This window comes from Gossypium arboreum, chromosome 3, assembly GCF_025698485.1.
Source record: "Gossypium arboreum isolate Shixiya-1 chromosome 3, ASM2569848v2, whole genome shotgun sequence".
NCBI classification, from domain to species: Eukaryota; Viridiplantae; Streptophyta; class Magnoliopsida; order Malvales; family Malvaceae; genus Gossypium; species Gossypium arboreum.
The window spans coordinates 55,807,855-55,818,450 of record NC_069072.1 but is presented as its reverse complement, the minus strand read 5'-3'; positions in this window follow the sequence as shown (position 1 = coordinate 55,818,450).

Below are 10,596 nucleotides of genomic sequence, written 5' to 3'. Positions count from 1 at the left end.
AAATCGACGATGACGATTGTTTGAGGTTCAAAAGTCGTCTGTGTGTCCCAAAGAATTGAACTCATTTCGATAATTTGAATGAAGCCCATTGTAGCCGAATGGCAATCCACCCGGGAGTACGAAGATGTACAATGATTTGAAATGTCGATTTTGGTGGCATGGTATGAAGCGAGACATCTCCGACTTTGTTTCAAGATGTTTAATATGTCAACAAGTGAAAGCGGAACATCGGTGCCTTCAGATTACTTCACCAATCACGATACCCGAGTGGAAATGGGATCGAGTCACAATGGACTTTGTATCCGGACCGCCATTGTCGCAAGTAAGAAGGATGCGGTTTGGGTCGTGGTAGATCGATTGACTAAGTCGGCCCACTTTGTCCCGTCGTCACGGATTTTTCAATGGACAAATTAGCGGAATTGTACGTTTCTCAGTTGTGAAATTACACGGGTGCCTATTTCTATCGTGTCGGATAGAGATCCGAGATTTACCTCGCGGTTTTGGAAAAAGTTACAAGAAGCTTTGGGTACCAAGTTGCATTTCAAAGCCTTCCACCCCCAAACCGATGGTCAATCCGGCGGGTAATTCAGATACTTGAGGATATGTTAAGATGTTGCGTCCTCGAGTTTAGTGGTTCATGGGAACGGTATTTGCCGTTGATTGAATTCGCTTACAACAACAAACTTTCAATCGAGTATTAAGATGGCACCTACGAGGCTTTGTGCAGGCGTAAATGCCGTACACCATTGTTTTGGTGAGCTTGGTGAAAGCAAGATTTTCGGGGTGGATTTGATTAGGGATGCCGAACAGAAAGTGAAAGTAATCCGTGAAAGTTTGAAGATAGCCTTCGATCGTCAGAAGTCGTACGCGGATATGAAGCGTAAGGATATCGAGTATCGTGGGTGATAAAGTGTTCCTCAAGGTATCGCCTTGGAAAAAATACTCGAGTTCTAGTAAGGGCAAGTTGAGCCCGAGGTTCATTGGGCCATATGAGATATCGAGGCGAGTCGGTCCAAGTGGCATATCGTTTGATTTTGCCCCTGAACTCAAAAGGTTCACGATGTCTTCCACGTTCGATGCTTGACGTTATAGATCCGATCCATCGCACGTGATTAGTCCATCGAAATTGAAATTCAAGCTAATATGAGTTATGAGGAAGAACCAATTCGTATCCTATCACGAGAAGTGAAAGAGTTGCGAAACAAGCGGGTTCCGCTAGTGAAAGTGTTATGGCTCAAGCACGGGATAGAAGAAGCTACTTGGGAGACCGAGAACTCAATGAGAGAGCGATATCCGAACCTATTTACGGTAAGCTTTTCGGGGACGAAAATCTCTTGAGTGGGGAGAGTTGTGACACCCGAATGTGACCCTAGTCGGAGAGTGGTTTTGGGACCACGAAACCGAGTCACAAGAATAATTAAGTGTTATATTCCGTACTTATTGTATGTGGAATTGGTATGCGTAAATATTTCGTGTCTCGATTTTTATTAATTAGGTGCTAAATTATAAGAAAGGACTTAGTAGTGAACTTTGAAAGTACGATAGGGAAATAGGTGATGACTAATTAAAGCATGCATGCAAAATAATGGACTTGCATGTCAAATTCCCCTTTCTACAAGTAATGGCCGCCATGACAAAGAATATGGGTCAAACATGTCATGAAACATGTTTTGTTGGGCATTAGGGAGAAATAGTAAACAAATAAGCATGGGTAAGAAAAGAATGAAAAAAAATGTGTGTGAGAGAGTGGCATACCCCATTGCCGTGAGTTGTAGAGAAGGAAAGAAAAAATTTTGTTCATCCTTTCTTTGAGCCAAAACTAAGGAAGAAGGAGGATTTTTGCTTCATGCTTGGTTTGGAAGAGATCTAGAAGGAGATTTGGCTAAGTTTGCATCAAGATTAAGGTATGTATGAGGTTGTGTTGGGAGTTTCATGCATGTTTTGGTTGCTAACTTGATGTGCATGTTAGCCATGGCTCAAATCTTTGGTATGCCATGGAAATGGTATTTGGCCAAAGTTGTTATAGTGATAAAGCCATTGCATGCTAAGTGTGAAGCTTGATGATGATGCATGCAATGATGGATTTTCTACTCATGAGTAAGATTTTGAGTTTTCTCTTTGTTTTATCATGATTAAAGTTGAAAAGGAGCATGATTGTCATACTTGGCCATGATGCATTCTTGAGCATGATTCGTGCTTCTTGCATGTTAGTTAAAAGTTTGTGTTTTGGATGGCTATGGACACCTTGAAAATTCGGCCATGCTCATATATGCATATATATGATTGCACATTATGTTTGGTTATGAACTAAGTGCTGAATATATTGATTTAAAGAAGAAAATGTGGAAGAATGCTTGTGAAATTGCAAGCACAATTCGGCCTAGCACACATATAAGTGCTTGATGCTATATTATAAGTTTTGGGCCACAATGTGCAAAGCATAAATTAGTAGATTGCATGCTGTTTTTGTGAGGTATTAAGTGCAAAATTGACCTCAACATGTACATGAATATTCGGCCTTGGGTAGCCTATTGAAGGCCTTAGCATTTCCTTGATGCTCAAATAAATTGTATTGAATTGCTTGATGTAGTATAAAATGTGCATGACCATTGTGTATTCAAGCTAAAGAGTGGCCATATGACCATTTAAAATCCTTGTCATATTCGCCATAAGCAAGCACAATGAGGTTTTAATAAATTGAATTTGTTTGAATTAGCTCAAGAGCTAAGAGGGCCACAATTGGACAAGGGAAGGAAAAGGTGATCGAATAGCCGAAAAAGCCGTTCGACAACATCCGAGGTAAGTCCTCAAGAAGTGACCTTACTTGAATTATGTGAGATGAAATATGGATGTGTATGATTATTGATTATGTGTGTATGAGTATTTGAATTCCACCGGGCTAAGTCCCAAGGCGAATATGCTAATGATATTAATTGTGTTTGAGCCTTAGTAACGAAAATGAAATATGTATGTCCAATGATTATTGATGTATGTGTGCATGAGAAATTGAATGATATCGGGCTAAGCCCAAGACAATTATGTTGAAATTATATCCGGTTAAGACCAAGGCAATTGTGCTAGTGGTTATATCCGGGCTAAGGCCCAAGGCATTCGTATGAGTTATTCTATCCGGCTAAGACCAAGGCATTTGTGCACGTGATTATATCCGGTTATATTCGAAGAATCTTGGGCTGGAGGTGAGTGTTGGTTGCTGAAATGAATTTAATTAGTACACTCGGACAGCCCAAAGGATAAGGTACGTTATATGTGCATTGGAAAGTCGACGTGTTTGAGCAACATTCGCTCAATCGACTAATGAATTTCAGTTATTGAATTGATTGATGCTTTGCGAACTTATACAATGATGAAGTATGAAGTAAGAATGTGTATTAATGAAATGATGCATTTGGCTATGTGAATGTATTGCTGTAAATTATAGTTCATTATATTCCTTGAGACTTACTAAGCATAAAAATGCTTACCCGTTGCTTTGGCTCTTAGTTTTCTAGATTTCGCTCGAGGCAATCGGATTTGGGATCGTTGAAGTCGAAGTCATCCACACTATCAAGCCTCCATTTTGGTATAAATTTTGGTTGAACTTGAGATGGCATGTATAGGACTACCTCTTGTTTGTTAAATACGTTGTAATGTAAGTATGTATGGCCATGCGAAAATGGCTCGAAAAGGGAGCATGAACTTAGACTTATTGTGGGTTGTATGTATATATATTTGGGGTCATGATGTGGCTATGGTTTGGAAATGGGAATGTTGGTCATATGATCAGCCATTGGCATGGTTAAAATGATCATATATGAACCTATGTATGGCAAGATTAGTTGAATCATGGAGACTACCAAATAGGTAAGTCCTACCTTAAAACAGATGCTGCCAGCTGCAGTGGCGTGAATGTGAAAAATCACCATAATTCATAGGAATGGAATCAAATAGTGAATAAGCTATGTAAATGAACCTTGATGAGTCTATTTTCATATGGAAGAAACGAAACGGTCATAGGAGTTACAGGTTAAGAGATATTAAAGCTATTGTGAGACAGGGCCAGAATGGTTTCTGGGTTCCCTGTCGCAACTTTAAAATTCACTATAAATTATCCAAAAGAATTAGGAGATATACCTTATATGTACAGATTCCATTTTGAGTCTAGTTTCATTAGAAACAAACGACACCAGCATTAAAGCCCTGTGCAGAGAGATATTCAAGTTATACCGCGCGAAGGTCAGAGCAGTCGATCCCTGTAACTTGGGTAACTTTAACTAATAAACTGTACCAATTGGCCCGACCAAAAATCCTAGAAATAAATCCATGGATGTATATATGAGTCTAAATTCAGGGAAAATTTACGAAACCAGTTTCCGAGTTTTGAAACTCGAGATATGATTTTTAAGGCGACAGTGACGCAGTTTTCCAGCCTGACTGGAAATGTCAAATTGGTGGGCAAAAACATGTGAACTTGGTTTGTTAACCCTCGGGTCCGACACCGGCGATGGTCTCGGGTTTGGGGCGTTACAATTTTATTGGTATCAGAGCCACGGTTTAGTCGATTCTAGGACTACCGTGATGTGTTTGGGGTCTAGCTATACATGCCATTAAATGATGAATCGATAGTGTGATGAATTCTGACAATTTGACTTCATGTTTGTTTATAGCAATGGATCCCGATCCCAACCGAAGCGATAGCTGATGATGTGGAGAGTGTGGCGCCTGCTCCGCGCAAGGGACAGCGCCGCGGACTCTCAACCTATGGCCAGCAATCCTAATGACGAGGCTAAGCAAGCCTTTTATAGTGTGATGAACGAATGGTTTAATCAATACATTCGAACCAACACTACTGTTCCACCACCTCCATTCCCGATTTAATGCAACCCCGACCTACAATACCTCCGGTGGATCGACCCAATAAGGTCGGGTAAGCCCCATCGATAGGATTGAAAACATGGGGCCACTGAATTTAAGGCTACGGATGATGATGATGCCGAGCGAGCTGAATTATGGTTAGATAACACTATCCGGTGCTTGATGAGCTATCCTGTACACCGATGAGTGCTTAAAGTGTACCATCTCCTTTTACGCGAGTCCGCCTACTATTGGTGGAGTACTCGACTTGTGGTGCCTAGAGAGCAAGTGACTTGGGAATTCTTTCTAACCGAAGTTCAAAAAGTATATCATCGAGATTCATCGACCAAAAGCGGAGGGAGTTCCTTGATCTTAAGCAAGGTTCTATGTCCGTTACCGACTACGAACGAAAGTTTGTGAGGCTTAGCCGGTACGCGCGAGAATGCATTTCGTCCGAAGCTATTATGTGCAAACGCTTCGAGGATGGGCTGAACGATGATATAAGGATGTTTGTTGGCATTCTCGAGATACGAGAGTTCGTAGTACTTGTTGAGCGAGCTTGTAAAGCCGAAGAGCTTAGAAAGGAGAAACAAAAAGCTGATGTGGGGATTGGAGAATTCCGAAAGAGGTCCTCGGGAAAGTCTCTTCAACAAGCATCGAAGAGATTTCGAGATGATGCGAGCCGGTCTAGAGGCGTTTCGGGATTTTCTAGACGAGGACGCGATCGACCCCCTGTGACCACACGAGTCACCTCGATTGCGGTGGCGGAAATGATCGCCGAGAGAGGACGGAGTGTCCACATTGTGGCAAATGGCATTCGGGAGCTGTTGGTTTCGTGATCGCCTCGCTATAAGTGTGGATCGGCCGACCATTTTATGAAGGATTGCCCGAGGATGCATGAGCAGAATGCAAGTCGAGTGCAAACCCGGTGCTACCACTTCGCCGAGGTAGGCCACCTAGAAATATGGGCAATGTCGATGGCGGTCGAGAGGATCTAGAGATGCTACCATCGATCCGAGGCTCGTGCTCTGCTAGGACTTATGCCATACGCGCACGCCGAGGATGCTTGCCTCTCCGGATGTTATTACCGGTACTTTCACTCTTTTCAATACAAATGTAATTGCTTTGATTGACCCGGTTCTACTCATTCTTATATATGTGAAACCTTAGCATCCAAAGAAGACTTTGCCCATTGAGTCTCTCGAGTTTGTAATTCGGTGTCAAACCCTTGGGTCATTACGTGCTTGTTAACAAAGTGTGCAAGAAAAGTCCCCTAGTGTTCCGAGGTTCTTGTTTTCCGGCGGACTTAATGCTTTTGCCATTCGATGAGTTCGATGTTATTCTTGGTTTGGATTGGTTGACCATGCACGATGCGGTTGTAAATTGCAAGAGCAAGACTATCGATTTGAGGTGCGCGAATAATGAAATAATTCGGGTTGAGTCCACGGACTTAAAGGGGTTGCCAGCTGTAATATCAGCGATGTTGGCCCAGAAATATGTAAGAAAAGGGTGCGAAGCGTACCTTGCGTACGTACTCGATGACAAGGAATTAGAGAAGAAACCCGAATCTGTGCCCGTGGTTTGTGAATACCCGGATGTTTTCCCAAGAATTGCGGGTTTACCACTGCTCGAGAAATAGAATTTGGCATCGAATTGGTACCGGTACCACCCCAATTTCGATAGCTCCGTATCGTATGGCACCAACGGAATTGAAGGAGTTGAAAACTCGGTTGCAAGAATTGGTGGATAGAGGTTTTGCTCGCCGAGTTTTTCGCCTTGGGGTGCGCGGTGTTGTTCGTGAAGAAGAAGGATGGAACCATGCGACTATGCATCGACTATCGTCGACTTAACAAAGCGACGATAAAGAACAAATATCCGTTGCCACGTATTGATGACTTGTTCGATCAAGCTGAAGGGAGCCTCGGTGTTCTCGAAAATAGATTTGAGATCGGGCTACTATCAATTGCGAATCCGAGATTCAGACGTGCCCAAGGCGCCTTGAGCGAGATATGGTCACTATGAGTTCTGGTGATGCCGTTTGGGCTCACTAATGCCCTGCGGTATTTATGGATTTAATGAATCGAATCTTTAGACCATATTTGGATCGATTAAGTAGTCGTGTTCATTGATGACATCTTGGTCTATTCAAGAAATGAGACCGAACATCTTTGAACACCTGCGGTTAGTGCTGCAAATTTTACGGGACAAGCAATTATATGCTAAGTTCAGCAAGTGTGAGTTCGGTTAAGAGAGGTAAGCTTCTTGGGTCATGTGGTATCTGCGATCGGTATTCGAGTCGACCGAATAAAATTTCAGCCATACTAAATTGGAAGCCTCCTAGAAATATTCTTGAGGTTCAAGCTTTTTGGGGCTTGCGGTTACTACCGACGATTTGTAAAGGCTTCTCAACGATAGCCACGCCGATGACGGCTTACTCCAAAAGGATGTTAAGTTCGAATGGACGGAGAAATGCCAAAAAGCTTCGATCAACTGAAAACTTATTTGATGAAGCCCCAATTCTAGTGCAACCCGAGTCCGCAAGGAGTTTGTCATCTATAGCGACGCCTCTCTACTTGGGTTAGGTTGCGTATTAATGCAAGAAGGTCGAGTTGTGGCCTATGCGTCGAGGCAATTAAAGCCACATGAGAAAAATTATCCGACTCATGATCTCGAATTGGCCGCCATCGTATTCGCCTTTAAAGATTTGGCGACATTACTTATTTGGTGAAAGGTGCCATGTATACTCGGATCACAAAAGTCTCAAGTATTTGATGACCCAACGAGACTTAAATCTGCGACAAAGACGTTGGCTCGAGCTGTTAAAGGATTATGAGTGATCATTGACTATCACCCGGGAAAGGCGAATGTAGTTGCGGATGCCTTGAGTCGTAAATCGTTATTCACTTTACGAGCGATGAATGTGCACTTGTCTATCCGATCCGACGGTGTGTTAGTGGCTGAAATGAAAGCCAAACCATTATTGACACACCAAATTCGAGAAGCTCGGAAAGTCGATGACGAGTTGGTTGCAAAAGCGGGCTGCGTGTGTTCGAACAAGGACTCGGAGTTTCAAATCGACGATGACGATTGTTTGAGGTTCAAAAGTCGTCTGTGTGTCCCAAAGAATTGAACTCATTTCGATAATTCGAATGAAGCCCATTGTAGCCGAATGGCAATCCACCCGGGAGTACGAAGATGTACAATGATTTGAAATGTCGATTTTGGTGGCATGGTATGAAGCGAGACATCTCCGACTTTGTTTCAAGATGTTTAATATGTCAACAAGTGAAAGCGGAACATCGGTGCCTTGAGATTACTTCACCAATCACGATACCCGAGTGGAAATGGGATCGAGTCACAATGGACTTTGTATCCGGACCGCCATTGTCGCAAGTAAGAAGGATGCGGTTTGGGTCGTGGTAGATCGATTGACTAAGTCGGCCCACTTTGTCCCGTCAGACGCACGGATTTTCAATGGACAAATTAGCGGAATTGTACGTTTCTCGATTGTGAAATTACACGGGTGCCTATTTCTATCGTGTCGGATAGAGATCCGAGATTTACCTCGCGGTTTTGGAAAAAGTTGCAAGAAGCTTTGGGTACCAAGTTGCATTTCAAAGACCGCCTTCCACCCCCAAACCGATGGTCAATCCGAGCGGGTAATTCAGATACTTGAGGATATGTTAAGATGTTGCGTCCTCGAGTTTAGTGGTTCATGGGAGCGGTATTTGCCGTTGATTGAATTCGCACAACAACAAGACTTTCAATCGAGTATTAAGATGGCACCTACGAGGCTTTGTACGGCGTAAATGCCGTACACCATTGTTTTGACCGAGCTTGGTGAAAGCAAGATTTTCGGGTGGATTTGATTAGGGATGCCGAGCAGAAAGTGAAAGTAATCCGTGAAAGTTTGAAGATAGCCTTCGATCGTCGAGAAGTCGTGACGCGGATATGAAGCGTAAGGATATCGAGTATCGGTGGGTGATAAAGTGTTCCTCAAGGTATCGCCTTGGAAAAAATACTCGTGTTGGCCGTAAGGGCAAGTTGAGCCCGAGGTTCATTGGGCCATATGAGATATCGAGCGAGTCGGTCCGGTGGCATATCGTTTGATTTTGCCCCGAACTCAAAAGGTTCACGATGTCTTCCACGTTTCGATGCTTCGACGTTATAGATCCGATCCATCGCACGTGATTAGTCCATCGAAATTGAAATTCAAGCTAATATGAGTTATGAGGAAGAACCAATTCGTATCCTATCACGAGAAGTGAAAGAGTTTGCGAAACAAGCGGGTTCCGCTAGTGAAAGTGTTATGGCTCAAGCACGGGATAGAAGAAGCTACTTGGGAGACCGAGAACTCAATGAGAGAGCGATATCCGAACCTATTTACGGTAAGCTTTTGGGACGAAAATCTCTTGAGTGGGGAGAGTTGTGACACCCGAATGTGACCCTAGTCGGAGAGTGGTTTGGGACCACGAAACCGAGTCACAAGAATAATTAAGTGTTATATTCCGTACTTATTGTATGTGGAATTGGTATGCGTAAATATTTCGTGTCTCGATTTTTATTAATTAGGTGCTAAATTATAAGAAAGGACTTAGTAGTGAACTTTGAAAGTACGATAGGGAAATAGGTGATGACTAATTAAAGCATGCATGCAAAATAATGGACTTGCATGTCAAATTCCCCTTTCTACAAGTAATGGCCGGCCATGACAAAGAATATGGGTCAAACATGTCATGAAACATGTTTTGTTGGGCATTAGGGAGAAATAGTAAACAAATAAGCATGGGTAAGAAAAGAATGAAAAAAAAATGTGTGTGAGAGAGTGGCATACCCCATTGCCGTGAGTTGTAGAGAAGGAAAGAAAAAATTTTGTTCATCCTTTCTTTGAGCCAAAACTAAGGAAGAAGGAGGATTTTTGCTTCATGCTTGGTTTGGAAGAGATCTAGAAGGAGATTTGGCTAAGTTTGCATCAAGATTAAGGTATGTATGAGGTTGTGTTGGGAGTTTCATGCATGTTTTGGTTGCTAACTTGATGTGCATGTTAGCCATGGCTCAAATCTTTGGTATGCCATGGAAATGGTATTTGGCCAAAGTTGTTATAGTGATAAAGCCATTGCATGCTAAGTGTGAAGCTTGATGATGATGCATGCAATGATGGATTTTCTACTCATGAGTAAGATTTTGAGTTTTCTCTTTGTTTTATCATGATTAAAGTTGAAAAGGAGCATGATTGTCATACTTGGCCATGATGCATTCTTGAGCATGATTCGTGCTTCTTGCATGTTAGTTAAAAGTTTGTGTTTTGGATGGCTATGGACACCTTGAAAATTCGCCATGCTCATATATGCATATATATGATTGCACATTATGTTTGGTTATGAACTAAGTGCTGAATATATTGATTTAAAGAAGAAAATGTGGAAGAATGCTTGTGAAATTGCAAGCACAATTGCCTAGCACACATATAAGTGCTTGATGCTATATTATAAGTTTTGGGCCACAATGTGCAAAGCATAAATTAGTAGATTGCATGCTGTTTTTGTGAGGTATTAAGTGCAAAATTGACCTCAACATGTACATGAATATTCGCCTTGGGTAGCCTATTGAAGGCCTTAGCATTTCCTTGATGCTCAAATAAATTGTATTGAATTGCTTGATGTAGTATAAAATGTGCATGACCATTGTGTATTCAAGCTAAAGAGTGGCCATATGACCATTTAAAATCCTTGTCATATTCGCCAT